Genomic DNA, 15,984 nt, shown 5'->3' with positions numbered 1-15,984 from the left:
ATGCCGCGGAGCGGCTGGGCCCGTGAGCCATGGCCGCTGAGCCTGCGCGTCCGGAGCCTGTGCTCCGCAACGGGAGAGGCCACAACAGTGAGAGGCCCGCGTACCGCAAAAAAAAAAAAAAGGCCTAGAGTAAGGTCTGAGATAAGAGACTTCAAGAGGCGCTCCTGACTCCAAATCCTCCCATGCCCCCTTTCCTCCAGCCCGCCCTTCACCTCGGCCCCCACTGTGATCTGGATTTCCACTCCCTTCTTCCCAACCCCCCACCCCGACCCCACAGGCCACCACTCCTGATATTCCCAACATTAACATCCCCCATGCCTGGTGATGGTTAACTGAGTTAAATCATCTTCTCCCAAAAGAAACACTATTTAGCAAGTGCATTATATTGATCTATTTATTTGATTAACTTTGTACAGTTAATTGCAACTTATATAGCAGAAACCAGACAGTGAGACACAGGACAGGTAAGTTTCGGAGGGGGCACTCAGACATAAAGTCCATGTATTCTGTTGCTTTGCCCAAGTCCAGTCCTGGCAAAAACGATCGTTTTCTAGGTCTTCATAGGATTTAACATGCTCGCTCTCGCTCTCTCCCTCTCGCTCTCTCTCTCTCTCCCTCTCGCGCTCTCTCTCTCTCTCTCTCTCTCTCTCTCTCACACACACACACACACACACACACACACAAGGACACATACAATCTCACTCAGCACCGCCATCCCCAGCTCTTGCCAATCAAAATCTCTAGTACCTTTAATTAGGTTTATGGGCACAAAGGAGGCTGAGTATTTTTTCCTTTGCCACTGTCTAAAACCTGACCAGAGCTGAGTATGTCTGCTCATACTGATGGTGAACTATACTCCTATAAGACTTGGCTTCACAGGATGTGGATTTTGCTTTATCGTTATTAAAACAATAATCGTTATTATTATTGTCCCTGGACCTCAGACATACAGATACATGAAACTGCACTCACTCTATGTGAAATGCAATAAGAATCCCAGCAAGGACTGAGTGAAATGATGAGGATGATTTTAATTTTTGTGACTTTGTTTGAATTAAAAAAAAAAATCCCACAAGGACTCAGAGGCAAAAAATATACAAATCAATTTTCACTGCAAAGTAAAGGAGCTGTTACAGTGGAGGATTCCTGTACTGAATGTCAATATTATGACATAGTGTGAGTGTGTTTCGTGTTTGGTAATTGCTATCACTGTTGCTTTTGTTGTGGCCACCCATTTACAATGCTTTGTGTCAGTTTATTTATCTCTTATAAAAATAAAATACAGTGTGTGTGTGTGGAAAAAAAAAAAAAAGAAGAATCCCAGTGAGGCCTGTGGGCAGCTGGCCCTGGGCTTGAGTCCTCTCTCCCATGGACTGGCTGTGTCACTCTGGGAAGGCTGCCTAAGCCTGCTGAGCTGCTATTCTGCTTTCTGCCCATCTTGTGGAACTGTTCTGAGAATGTGAACATATAAACCACAGGCACAGCGTAGGGACTCATCAGGCAGCAGCTTAAAGTAGGCAGGGGTGCCGCGCACTTCAACCCACAGGCTGCCAGTGCTGGGTGTGAAGCCATAAATGACTTTGGGGGAGAATTTCAGAGAAAATACAGGATCCATGGGAGTAGACGTTCTCCTGAAGAATAGGGGGTAATTGGGAACAACGGGAACCCACGTGACAGAGCACAGGCCTGGGGCGGAACTGGTCTCACATCCCCAAGTTTAGCCGTAAATGAAACCTTCTGAAAGGTTTTTGTGGGCCTCCTGTGAAACTGACTCCAAGTAAAGAAACTTGGTTCTAGCCACTTGTCTGAACTCTGCAGGCACATTCAACAGAGGAATAAGAAAGTGTGATGAATTGCTGGAGGGCACGCGCTCGGGTGAGGGTTCCGGGTGAGACCTAAGGCTTCTCTGAAGCCTTCCACCCAAGGTTCAAGATCTCATTTGCTCCTGCTCTTAGGAAGGCACCACCTGGTGGCCGCTACCAGAAATGACAGCGCAGAATTAGCCTTAACCTCTTCCAGCAACAAAGTATTTTGTATTTATTCACTCAGCAAATATGTATTGAGTCCTTACTAGGGGCCAGACAAGTGTTAAGTGCTGGATGTACATCGTGTATAGAATAAAATTCAGTGGCAGCTCTCAGCGAGCTCATTGTCGACACAACTGCTGAGTAGAGGAGTTGCACGTAACCAGAAGAGTGAAGAAGAACAAGGTCTTGATCCAGCTTGGACCAAGGCCTCTACTCCCCAGCCTCCCCCTCTATGCCATCCCCTCCCTTGCCTCTGGAGAATTATTTGCAAATAAATGGCATTCCTTTGCTCCAGGGTCCCTAGGTTTTTCTACCTCATTCCTCCTGCCTCTATACCCATCTTTCCAATTGCACCGGACCAGCTCTCATTCCATTTTCAGAATGAAATTTCCTGCTCCATCCTCCCCTAAGGAAGGCTTGGATTCAGGAGAAAATTTTGTTCCTTTTTTGTGAGTTTTAACTGTTTCCTGTGATTCCAACTGCCTCTGATTAGTTCCCCTTTTCCTTCCCATGCTTCCTTTTCTGCCTTTTCTTCCACTAAGAAGCGGGTAAGTGAGAGACAATGAATTAAGAAATAAGAGGAATATTCCAGTCCTGCTTTTCTCCTAGTTTCAGCCCCTGACATTTTAAACCAACATTTTCAGAACTCTTATTTCAGAATTTCCCAGGGCACATTCTAGTGAATATCTACTTTTAATCTCTTGAGGATGGATTTGATTTAGGAAAATTGTCTAATTTTAAATGGAGTCCCTACTGATGATTCAGATGGGTGAGTGAACTGGACTCGTGTCATCGTGGGTCCAAAAATGAGTCACAGTTATTAAAGAAGGAAATTGGCTTTCTTGGGTAGCTGTAAGGCAGTTTAGCAAAGGGGGCTCCTCCAAATGTGTTTTGAGCTCTGAGAAAGTTTAGTGAAATAAGTATGTATCTTCCAAGACTCTTACTTAGAAAGTTATACTCATTTTGGACATATACGTTTTCTCAGTATTTTAGGATCACATGTGGGAAAGTACTAAGGAAATCAATGGGAATGGCCAGTTGAGGATCAGAACTAAGAGCTACAGGTGCTCAAAGGATGGCCCAGTGCATCCTATGACATCAGGATCGGCTTAAGACAGGCAGGACACTCCTAACTAGGTGGAGGCTGGAGGTAAAGATGGACACAAATGAAGGTAAGAGAGGATGCAGTGTGAGCTGGGGCGTGGAGAGTAGTTAACACAGAGGGGGTGAAAAAGCACCCACCTGTGAGCACAGGGGTAGCCGTGTTTGCCAACAGGACACATCTGTGTGTGCCCGGAAGAGGTTGTCACAGGAGAGAACTCAGATATAGAACGGGCAGACAGGTGAAGCGTGGTCCAGTTATGAAAGGCTTTGAAAACTATTTCAAAATGGTTGGACTTTCCCCCACAGATGATGGTAAGCATGAAAGATTTCTGAGCAAAGGAGCAATCAAAGCAGGGTCTTGATACACACAAGGGCAGGGTAGAGGCAGCTTGGGCTCCTGGCTAGAAGAGGCCTGTGGATTCAGTGGGACCTGAGTTCAAATTCTGACTTAACCACTTATTGGATCAGTGAGTGACCTTGAGGGAGTCTGTTTCCTCACCTGTAAAATGGGGATGATAATAATAATAATAAAGCTCCTATGGGGATCCAGTGCCCCGCCTGGAATAAGCACTCAAACGATGGCGTGTATGTGCCAGCACTTGGGCGGTGACAGATGGGTGAGAAGAGAGGCTAGCAGCCCAGAGAGAACACTTAGGAGGCCTTTACAGTCATTCTAAAACGGACCGGCAAAGCGCTCAGCTGGCAGGGGTTTCCTTTTCACAAAGGCGGTGGAAGGGATGCCACAGAGATTTCCAAAGAAAGTCAATGAGGCCTGGCGATTGGTTGAGGAAAGAGGAGGGAAGGGTGGGGACTCAGGCCTAGAGGCTGCGGTCTGGGAGAAAGTGGTGCCACGAGCAGAGAGCAGAGAAGGGAGGGAGGGGCTCCCCATGCCACTGGCTCTGTCTGAGTCAGCAAGACCTGGGGAGGAGAAGATCTGAGGCCCAGTGGGCTTATTCCTTCATTTCCTTGGAGACTCTGTTCTCCCCCCGTCAGAGAGGCTTTCCCTGGCCAGCTCCTACACGCTTCTCCTTCAGAGCACGTGTGTAACTATCTGACATAGTATATGTTTGTTTACTGATGGGTTGTACTGTCTGGCTGTCTGCCTAATAAAACATGTGCTCCAGGAGGGACGACCTTTGTTTTGCTTGTTCCACATCCTCGGTGCCTAGGGCAGCGCCTGGCATACAGTAGATGTTCAGTAATATTAGTGTTGTTATTCAAGTGCTTTTAAAAGTGTCTCGCATATAAAACATGTTCAGTAAATATTAGCATTTATTGGTGAGTATCTCAAAAAATTGTAAAGAGAAAGGCAGATGGGAATTGTTGAACCTTGGAACACTCCCACGTACTCACCAGGAAAAGGAAGAATTAACAGACTCTCCAAGATTAGAAATTTGGGCCTCCTTTTAAGGCAGGGAAGAGAGGTGAGATGTGCCCCTGGGGAGGGCCACACCTTGCACCGTGTGGCCAGAGGCTTTTTCAAGTGCTAATCCTGAAAACAAAAAGAGGGAGGCAAAACCACTTCACCCACGGATGGGTCAGCAGCTATGAAAGGGGAAGAATGGGTATTTTGTGGCAACAGAAGAGGCAGGCGCTAGGGCTGAGTAAACTTCTGAAATATGAAATTAACTTGTAATGGCCTCTTTGGCCCAATCTTTCCCTTTCCTCTCGTCAGATCATTTGCAAATCCAGATTCTGGCAGAGTTCACAAGAGCTCACTTAGCTGGGAGACCAAACATCAAGCTAATTAGCAGATTCATAACTGACTGCTCCAGATACACAGGGACTGCAAGATCAGCTCCTCCAGCAAATACGCCTACTGTGCACTGGGAAAATTCTTGGCAAAGCCATTAACACAACTTCATAGTGAGACAGGTCTATGTTGCTGGTAGAATAGAACTTCTGCCACTTCTCAACCTCCCCCATGTAGATGAGGGCTCAGAGAAGCCATGACTGCCCAAGCACCTCCTCTCAGGTAGCATCAGGTAACATACAGCATTCCAGAATGCTCGTGCAAGCACCAAGCAAAAATCCCTAAGGCTACTTTTCAACTCAAATAAAGATTGTGCTGCTAAATTAGATTGTGAACAAGGTGAAGTGCCCTGGGGTCCATCCTCAGCCATTAACTGAGACTAAAACGTCAGCCACCTGCAACTCCTAATCACAAACTATAATGACCACTGACTACATCTTTGCAGAGGCCTTGATTTCAGAGGATGAGCAAATGAACCAAGAGGGGATATAAAAATTCACTTGTCTGTGGCCTTCCAGAAACTACATGCATGACAATACATCCTTAAAACATGTTTCAGCAGACTGGGAGTAAGGTACATTTCTCGAAAGTCAACATGGAAAACACTGGGTCGCTATTAATTCCCTGGAGCTCTACTGTGCTCAGAAGGAAGTGTACTCATGCTCCTTTTTGCAACTATTAATAGCCCCTAGGCAACTGCTTTTCAGATTTTTCTTTAATTTAAACTCACCCCAAACTGCAAATTCTCATAGACAAACACAATCACGATTTTATTCTGGATTACCAGGTGAGACAACTGTGTAACTATATTAGGAATATATTATATGAGATGGAAAATAGCATTGACCTTCACATTAGTCACCTTGAGAACGGGCACACTTCATACTTAGTGTTACTGATGTTCAGACCACTTAAGAGGAGGGAATGTCAGATAAAGCTAAGTTCCTTGCCTGGCTCTGCCCCTGACAAACTGCTAGGCCAGTTATTCAAGTTCTCCATTGGCAAAGAGTTATGGGGTCTTCGTAAGAATTACATGAGTTAATATCAGAGGACTCTGCATGCTGCCTAGTTCATGATTAGTTCGTTTAGGGATCCGATTTGGGGTTTTTCTTTTTGTTTTACTGGGTTTTGTTTTGATTTTGGGTGTTGAATCCTGAAATTGCATTTAAATGGCGATCTCTCATTTCAGCAAGATGTTGAGCTAAGATGACATACACATTCAAACATTCCTGCTATAAGCACCTAGATATATCAGATACAGTAATTTTTTCTGAGTAACTATTATTGTCATCATTAATGCCGTTTATTTTTTTTAACATCTTTATTGGAGTATAATTGATTTACAATGGTGTGTTAGTTTCTGCTTTATAACAAAGTTAATTAGTTATACATATTCATATGTTTCCATATCTCTTCCCTCTTGCGTCTCCCTCCCTCCCACCCTCCCTATCCCACCCTTCTAGGTGGTCACAAACCACCTAGCTGATCTCCCTGTGCTATGCGGCTGCTTCCCATTAGCTATCTATTTTACATTTGGTAGTGTATATATGTCCATGCCACTCTCTCACTTTGTTACAGCTTACCCTTCTCCCTCCCCATATCCTCAAGTCCATCCTCTAGTAGGTCTGTGTCTTTATTCCTGTCTTACCCCTAGGTTCTTCATGACATTTTTTTTTCTTAGATTCCATATATATGTGTTAGCATACAGTATTTGTTTTTCTCTTTCTGACTTACTTCACTCTGTATGACAGACTCTAGGTCCCTCCACCTCACTACAAATATCTCAATTTCATTTCTTTTTATGGCTGAGTAATATTCCATTGTATATATGTGCCACATCTTCTTTATCCATTCATCCGACAATGGACACTTAGGTTGCTTCCATGTCCTGGCTATTGTAAATAGAGCTGCAGTGAACATTTTGGTACATGACTCTTTTTGAATTATGGTTTTCTCAGGGTATATGCCCAGTAGTGATGAAAGAAATTTAAAGATGATACAAATAGATGGAGAGATATACCATGTTCTTGGATTGGAAGAATCAACATTGTGAAAATGACTCTACTACCCAAAGCAATCTACAGATTCAATGCAATCCCTATCAAGCTACCACTGGCATTTTTCACAGAACTAGAACAAAAAATTTCACAATTTGTATGGAAACACAAAAGACCCCGAATAGCCAAAGCAATCTTGAGGATGAAAAATGGAGCTGGAGGAATCAGGCTCCCTGACTTCAGACTATATTACAAAGCTACAGTAATCAAGACAGTATGGTACTGGCACAAAAACAGAAAGATGGGTCAATGGAACAGGACAGAAAGCCCAGAGATAAACCCACGCACATATGGTCACCTTATCTTTGATAAAGGAGGCAAGAATATACAGTGGAGAAAAGACAGCCTCTTCAATAAGTGGTGCTGGGAAAACTGGACAGCTAGATGTAAAAGAATGAAATTAGAACACTCCCTAACACCATACACAAAAATAAACTCAAAATGGATTAAAGACCTAAATGTAAGGCCAGACACTATCAAACTCTTAGAGGAAAACATAGGCAGAACACTCTATGACATAAATCACAGCAAGATCCTTTTTGACCCACCTCCTAGAGAAATGGAAATAAAAACAAAAATAAACAAATGGGACCCAATGAAACTTCAAAGCTTTTGCACAGCAAAGGAAACCATAAACAAGACCAAAAGACAACCCTCAGAATGGGAGAAAATATTTGCAAATGAAGCAACTGACAAAGGATTAATCTCCAAGATTTACAAGCAGCTCATGCAGCTCAATAACAAAAAAACAAACAACTCAATCCAAAAATGGGCAGAAGACCTAAATACACATTTCTCCAAAGAAGATATACAGATTGGCAGCAAACACATGAAGGAATGCTCAACATCATTAATCATTAGAGAAATGCAAATCAAAACTGCAATGAGATAACATCTCACATCAGTCAGAATGGCCATTATCAAAAAATCCAGATACAATAATTTTTTAAATGCATACTTGAACCTGCAATAAAGAATAGGAAATTACCAGGTGCCAGAAACAAAGCCTCAACTGAAAACCAGAAGTAAGCAGAGGAATCAACTGGGCAGCCACTCCTGGGGCTGAGGGGGACCACAGGGCAGAGGAAGGAATAGAATAAGCATTGATCCAGGGGAAGTAAGGGTGTAGATGTCAACTAGCACATGGGAACAGGAGGCTAAGCCCTTGAGTCCTGCCCGAGAGAGGAGGGTGCTGCCCAAAGCGAGGCCCTGCAAAGAGCTGCGACCCCAGGAAAAACGGGCTGAAAAGTATTTCCCTACCAGCTCAGCTAGCTTGTCTATCTCTGGCTTCAGGAGAGGAGAACTAAACGCTTCCTGCAAAATTTGAACCTCATAATCTCTACCTCTGGAGCATTTGGGGTACAAATTTAGGCTACAGTCTGGAAATGCCCAACCTAAGAAATTAGCATAAAAATTGGTCCTGGGCCAACGATGGGCATGGGAAAAATGAGAGCAAAACTCCCACAACCCATGCTACAGACAATTAGAAAAGTCAGACCCAGGAAGCTCACAAGTGATAAAAGCACAGTGAACCAGAGGATTCCAGCCCCTAAGAACTGGAAATAATAGAAAACTCTGAAAGAGAATATAATTAGGTATGTTTAAAAGGAGAGAAAAACCAGTCACAGATGCGAAAAACACATCTGATAAAACTCAACATTAATTTATGATTTCTTAAAAACAACAAAATTCGGCAAACAGGAAAACCTTTCTTACAAATCTAAGACTAGAAACACATTTTCTTAACCCAATAAAGGGCACACACTAACCAGCCCATGGATAGCATCATTCTTAATGGCACAGCACTATAAGCTCTCCTTTTAAAGTCAGTAATGAGACAAGAAAGGTTACTATCACTTCCTGTGTTCAACACTGTTGAGGGGGTTCACAAACTTTCTGTAAAGGGCCTGATAGCAAGTACTTTAGGCTTTGCAAACTAGAAAGTCTCTGTTCCAAGTAGTCAACTCTGCTGTTGTAATGCAAAAGGAACCAGAGACAATAAGAGTGTGGCTGTGTTTCAATAAAACTTTATTTACAAAAACAGGTATTAGAGTGGAAGTCCAAGCCAATACACTAATTCAAGAAAAATAAGCGAAAGTTACTGTGATATAATAAAATACATGTATCTGGTCTTCATCCCGGTTCCTAGCACAGAGCTCCTAAAACCCCTGGAATTTCCTGAGTGATAGGGGTGATACGAGTGTCTTTTGCTATTCATAATAAGTCCCTTTTAACCACAGGTGAATTTATGCTAATGAGGTGACTCCTGGCAGATGAAGCTGGTTACCAGAGGAGAGGGGAGAGGGGCTGGAGATTGAATTCAATCACCAATGGCCAAGAATTTAATCAATCATGCCTATGTAATGAAACCTCCATAAAAACCATAAAGGACAGGGTTTGGAGAGCTTCTGGGTAGGTGACCACATGGAGGTGCTGCGAGGGTGGCATGCCTGGAGAGGGCATGGAAGCCCCGTGTACCCCGCCCCCCGTATCTTGCCCTATACATCTCTTCCATTTGGCTGTTCCTAAGTTGTATCCCTATAATAAACCAGTGATAGTAAGTACAGTGCTTTCCTGAGATCTGCGCACCATTCTAGCAAATTATTGAACTCAGGAGGGGGTCATGGGAACCTACTAGTCAAAAGCACGGGAAGCCCAGACTTGTGATTGGCATCTGAAGAGGGGGCAGTCTTGAGGGGTCTGTGCTAACTCCAGGTTGATAATGCCAGAATTGAATTAAATTGTAGGCCATCCAGTTGGTCCACAGAAAATTGAAATGTGTGGAAAATCCACGCATGTGTTGTCAGTAGAACGGTTTTCCTTTAGTCACACAAACTTAAAAAAAAAAAAATCTGTCATTATCAAAAAGTTATATATCCATATGCATAGGAAATGCAAGACTATCTAAAGATAAACCATGAAAATAAATGAGAGTTCAGTAAGATATACAAAAACAAGTAATGTTCCTATGCACTAGCAACAACAGGAAAACATAATAAAAAGATGCCATTAACAGTACAAACACAGGGGGCGTGACCAGGCCAGGGCCGGCCCGGGGGCTCCGCACGCCAAGCTCACGGGCTAAGCCGAGCCAGCAGCCTGTGGCCAGCCGGCGGCCCTTCTGGAGGTGGCGGCGCAGGAAGGGGACCGACACACACACATGGCCCCAGCGGCAGCCAGGGCTGACAGTGGCCCTGACGGGGGCGCGGCGTTGGCTGCTCCGGCCCCTGGACCGGGCAGTGGCGGCCCAGGGCCCAGCGTCTACTTTCGGAGACCCCTTGGGGCCGCAGGCGAGGGCCCGGGCACCACGGACGATGAGGGTCCAATGAGGCGCCGAGGGAAGGTCACGGTCAAGTAGGAACGCAAGGAGCTACGGAAGCGCCTCAACCTGGAGGAGTGGATCCTGGAGCAGCGGATCCTGGAGCAGCTCATTCGCCTGCCAGCAAGAGGAGATCCCGGAGCTGGAGACTGATGTGGATAACTCCTGGACGTGGAGGGCGATGACACCCAAGCTGCCAGGGTCAAGGAGCCGCTGATGGACTGTTACAAACCCACTGAGGTCTTCATCTCTGGCCTGCTGGACAAGATTCGGGGCATGCAGAAGCTGAGCGCACCCCAGAAGAAGTAAGGGTCCTTGACCCAGGTGAACGATGGCTCCCACAGGACAATCGCTGACCCCCAACCTCATAGCAACAGCAATACCGGGGGGCCCTGCAGCCAGGCCTGCTGCCATGAGCACAGCTCCCCATGCCCCTGGCCCAGGGGCCTCTTCCCTGCCCCCTCAGTTTTCCATTTTGGGGTTTTTTTATTATTATTAAACTGATGGGAGTTTTTGTGTTTTTATACTGACTGCGGCACGGACTCTTTAATAAAGCTAGGATACGCCTCTGGTGCAGTTAAAAAAAAAAAAAGCAACAGAAATACAGGGTATGGGATACTTAAGAATTCCCTCAATAAAGATAGGTAAGAAAAGTATATCAAAAATTGGGAAATTCTATTGAAGGACATTAAAAAAGAACTAAATAAACACAGTATAACATGTGTGTGGGTGAGAAGACCCATTATCACAAGAAGACAAATTTTCATAATGTATCTGTAAAACGTCTGAGTAATTCCAACAAAGCAAAACAGGGCTGCACATTCCTGAAACATATTTTAAAGCGTAAAGAGCCTGGTACGGCCAAGACAATTCTGAAGGTGAAATACTACAGAGCAGTTAAACAAATCGACATGGATAAATCTCCAAAACCACGCCGGAGGGAAACATACAGTATAATACAATTCATGTCCATTTTAAAACACTCCCTCCAAAAGGCCTAGACACACCTGGGATTGGCAGAGGTGTGCCTACAGAGGGAGGGTGGGTGCAGATGGGCATGGGGCAGGGTAGGGTTTTAGGAATACCTAAAATGTATTTTTTTGGAGAAAGAAGAAAGAACACATGCCAACAAATAGCAAATAGCATCCGATCACAAATATGAATATCTAAAATTTTCTATATAATTTGGAAATTAGGTAAAAATTGAGTTTTTTGCCCGTATTTTAATGAAGAATTAAATTTATGCCCAGCTTGTTCGGGAGGCATACAAGTCTTAAAAAAAAAAAAAAAAACTCCCTGCTGAGCCAGAGAAGGCAAACTCAGTCACCTGGATTCCTTTCTTCCAGTGCAACACTGACCCAGGCACAGCTGGGATCATCTTCACATCTGGTTTGTGGTCTGAGCTGGTTAATGTTTTTTTTTTTTTTTTGCGTTACGCGGGCCTCTCACTGTTGTGGCCTCTCCCGTTGCGGAGCACAGGCTCCGGACGCGCAGGCTCAGCGGCCATGGCTCACGGGCCCAGCCGCTCTGCGGCATGTGGGATCTTCCCGGACCGGGGCACGAACCCGTGTCCCCTGCATCGGCAGGCAGACTCTCAACCACTGCGCCACCAGGGAAGCCCTGAGCTGGTTAATGTTTAACCTGCATCGTTTAAGCCTAAGCTCACACCATAGTCTTCATTACACAAACTAATTCGCTTGGGGAAAAACAAAAGTTAGCATCCATTTAAACATCAGTGCTGGAAATACACCTGTCTGTCATACAGAGTCCCATAGTGTTCTACAGGCTTGATATGTTCATAATTTGAAACATTATTTTTAAAAGAAACACTGTTCAGAACAAAAATCATACCAGTCTTATGACACAATGAAAAGACGTCTAAAATCCTACGTTGCCTTGGACAGGACCAGTGCTCCCTGGTCCCATCACCCACCTCAGCTGCTGGACTCAATGCCAGTGATTCTTTCCCTTTTCCAAAAATCAAAGCCTCCTACAAAGAATGAATATTTGTCAGACTTGAAAATATTCCCAAGAATATGCCATAGGCTCAGAAGACAACTTAAAAAAAGGATTCCAGAAATGTTTGGGGCCATAGCAACATCGATGGAAGCATCGAAGGATTACATCTATCCCAAGGTCACTAGTTTGAAGAGAGCAAAATCCATTTATACTGTAAATCTGATTTTTCTTTAATTCAGCAGCGGCAACTAAAGTCACTCCTCTCCTGACTGTCAGTGTCATCTAGTATGGGAGTCAACACACTGCACAGCTAGGAGCGATGTTGGAACCAGCATTAAAAATGACACCACACCCTTACAAAGAGCGTGCCATTCAACACAGGGCTCATGCAGTGGTTGTAAATTACCGCAGATTCTCGCAGCATCCGGGTGGATTTACCCAGATGTTTGGCTCAGAACTTGGAAACTTGTTAATCAAATGCTGAACCCCATGGGTCAGTAGAAAGGAAACACTATTTTCACAGTGAGATCAGATCCAGCAGCTACGATAAGGGCAGGGCACCACGAGGGAATGGCAGAGGAATCAGAGCCTGATCGGCTTAGAGGGAGGCATGTCCAAGTAGCAAACATTGCCTGCATGGTTTCTGAAGCTGCTCACCCTCAAGTCCAATAAAAATCAGAAGAAAAGCCTGCAAGACCCATCCCACTCTGTGGACAAGAGTTCCCTTGTCCATCATCAGTTCATCACACAAAGCCTGCATTATGTGTACAACTTACAATCAACAAAGCATAGACATGTTTGTTCACAAATGTGTATTTAGTTCACAAGTATTTACTGAGTGCCTTCCATGGCCGAGTGCAGGACTGGTATACAAACGGTGACCTGAAACAGCCACGTCCCTGCCCTCATCAAGTGTGGGTAAATTAAGTATGCTGTTCACAAAACCAATGACAAAGTTCTTCTAAGAAGGCTTTAATTCTCCCCTCATTTGTCGCCGTAGGAATCTGCCTACAAAAGGGCTCCGACTCACCTTTTAAATGTGCAAGATTACACACTATCCCTATAAACTCCCACATGTTGAGATTGCCGTGTTCTTGGCTCCTGGCCATTTAAACTGGTAAAACAGAGTCTTTAATACATGATTCATCTTACTGAAGAACGTATCCACGCTTCACTTTACAGGAGCTATTTGATGATTAACCTCGCTTACTCGACAAGGGACTCGACTGGCAATAAAGGCTAAAGTTTCTTGTTTGCTAACCCTATGCCAGGCACTGTTAAGTATTTCCCACGTACTAACTCATTTAGTCTTCACAACGATACAGCCATGTGGGTATTACTTTTATCCTCAATTTACAGATGAGGGTAAATGAGACATTCCCAGGTTCACAAACCTGCCCAAAGTCACACAGCTGGTAAGTGGTTGAGTCACAATTCAAATTGTGGTCCAAGCTCTTTACCACTCACAAAACTGCCTCCGAGACAAAAAAGGTGGAGGTAAAACCTGATGGCCACACACTAAGTCTTATACACATGGACCTCATCCAAAAAGGAAGACGGCAGAAGCTGACAACTGTAAAGCAATAAAAAAAAAACTTTAGAAAGGTCAACCATCTGCGTGGGGTGGCGGGGTGGAGGGTTAACAGACTTGGTCACTAAAATACCTTGGAGGGCATTTCGGAGTGGAAGGGGCATCTCAGAGTGGAAAGTGTTTTAAGTGGGAAGCAGGGGATGGGTGATGAGGAAGTTGAAGGCTGCCAGCACAAGGGACTGATCGTAAGCGTGGCAGGAGAGTAAAGGAAACGCACAGAAGTCCAGCTCCGAGTGAAAGCAAGTCTAAGGAAAAGGATGGCTGTTCTATTTAGTGTTGGAGAAACCTGAGCATCCTTATAGAAACTGGTAGAAAGAGGAAGAAATGCAGGCATGAAAAGCAGAAAAACAGATGACGTGTTCAAGAAGAGGGAGGACGGGCTGGAGAGGGGACCTTTTGAAAGAAGGATAGATGAGTTTTTGATAAAAGAGGAGGAAAGTTTTCTAATTAGGTGGAAAGGAGATCACATGAGAGAGGTCCTATTAGATCATCTTGAAATTATCAGGAAAACAGGAATCAAGGTCATCTGCTAAGACTGAAGGAGATTTGAAGAGAGGGAACCGTTCTGATAATGACCACAGGAATCAATACGGTTGTGTGCGTGTGTGCGTGTGTGTGCACGCACACATACCCACACACGAGAACAGACACACCCTTTGATTAAAATACTTCTCTAAGAAACTGTAAATAACTCCTCAAGGAAGTCTACTTCTAGTATATATTTTAGGTTTTTCTCCCACATCAAAGCTATGGTTTCTATCTTCGTATATAAGTCTATTTTGAGATACTGTGCAGAGGAGGGGACAATATGAAACAAGAAAAGTTCATTTGTCTCAACTTCTATGGAGGCAATAATATGATAAACAGGCGAGGCTCAGTAGAGAAATGTTAGTATCTTATAAGGCCCTGAAACATTTGTTAATTAATTTTTCAGAAGGAAGGTTTTATTTCAATGGTAAGAATAGTTATCATCACCAAGGCATAGGAGAGAGAAAAAAAATCAGGTGAACTAAGAAGTGAGGAACAGAGACGAAGCATGGTCTGACGGCTACACACTACTTCTCGTACATGTGGACGTCATCCAGAAAGGAAGATGGCAGAAGTGACAACTGTAAGGCAGGCGGCTGCCTCTGGGACTGGTTCTTCCAGACAAAGGAACAGGAAAGGAAGCCTGCTTCCTTATACCAACCCAGGATCGCGGTTTCCCGCAAAGCAGCCAGATGGGCTGTAAAATTCTTCAAAGGTAGAAATATCAATTCACTCAACAAATATTTCTCTAACACCTATGTTCCAGGCACTAAGCTAAATGCTGGGGAGAGAGAAATGACTGGCTTCCGGTATTAGTTTATCTACGGCTGTGAGGATTAAAACCACTCTAAAACTCAGTGGCTTAAAATAACAAAACAATTGTTATCTCACAGTTTCAGAGGAGGTGGCTCTGGCTCAGGGTCTCTGTGTTGGGGTCCCCCAGGGTCAGTGACCGCTGGAATGAGGCACAGGACTCACATGTGATATTATTTATAGCTCTGATTCATTACAGCAAAATCAGCAACGGGTGCCTGGAGTGAAGTCCGCAGGAAACCAGGCACGAGCTGCTCAGAGTCCTCTCCCTACCAAGTCACACAGGACAGGTTTAACTCCCCAGCATCGTATTGTGACTACAATTTGTGAAATGTTCTCTACCAGGGAAGCTCATCAGAGACTCAGTGCCCGAGGTTTTTATTGGTGGCTGTTCACATACCCACCCTCTGTCTAGCACATACCAAAATTCCAGACTTCCAGATAGAAGCAGGTGTTCAGGATAAAAATACTGCTTGCACAGTTTAGGGACAGTCAACCACTCTCACCATCAGTTAGAGAGTGGTGAGAACCCTCCCTAAATCCAAGCTCCCAGATGCCAGCCAAGAGCCAATCTTGCAAGCAGGACTTTCTACGGATGGCAGTTTCAGGCCTGCTATGTGAATTCTTTTCTATGCAATGTCCCATGAGGCTGTAGTCAAGGTGTCAGCTGGGGCTCCTTCATCTGAAGCCTTGACTAGAGCTAGAGGTACGCTCCTAAGAAAGCTCTCGCATGCAGCTACAGGCTGGAGGTTCTTCCCTGTGCAGGGCTCTCCACGTGGTTGCCTGCACATCCTCAACATATGGCAGCTGGCGTTCCCCCACGGCAAGTCATC

General features: G+C 44.6%; 1 protein-coding gene and 1 pseudogene across 1 annotated transcript in view; one reads left to right on the top strand and one right to left on the bottom strand.

Moving 5' to 3' along the window:
• The window catches only part of RGS6 (regulator of G protein signaling 6), a 577,653-nt gene that overhangs the window by 485,297 nt on the left and 76,372 nt on the right, over positions 1-15,984 (bottom strand). The window lies entirely within an intron of this gene.
• LOC113622953 (protein phosphatase 1 regulatory subunit 14B pseudogene) lies at positions 3,710-10,602 on the top strand (annotated as a pseudogene).

This window comes from Aethalodelphis obliquidens, unplaced genomic scaffold (genome assembly GCF_003676395.1).
Source record: "Aethalodelphis obliquidens isolate GAN/ISIS:26980383/991018 unplaced genomic scaffold, ASM367639v1 scaffold10, whole genome shotgun sequence".
Classification (NCBI taxonomy): Eukaryota; Metazoa; Chordata; class Mammalia; order Artiodactyla; family Delphinidae; genus Aethalodelphis; species Aethalodelphis obliquidens.
This window is presented reverse-complemented; position numbering and strand designations above follow the sequence as displayed.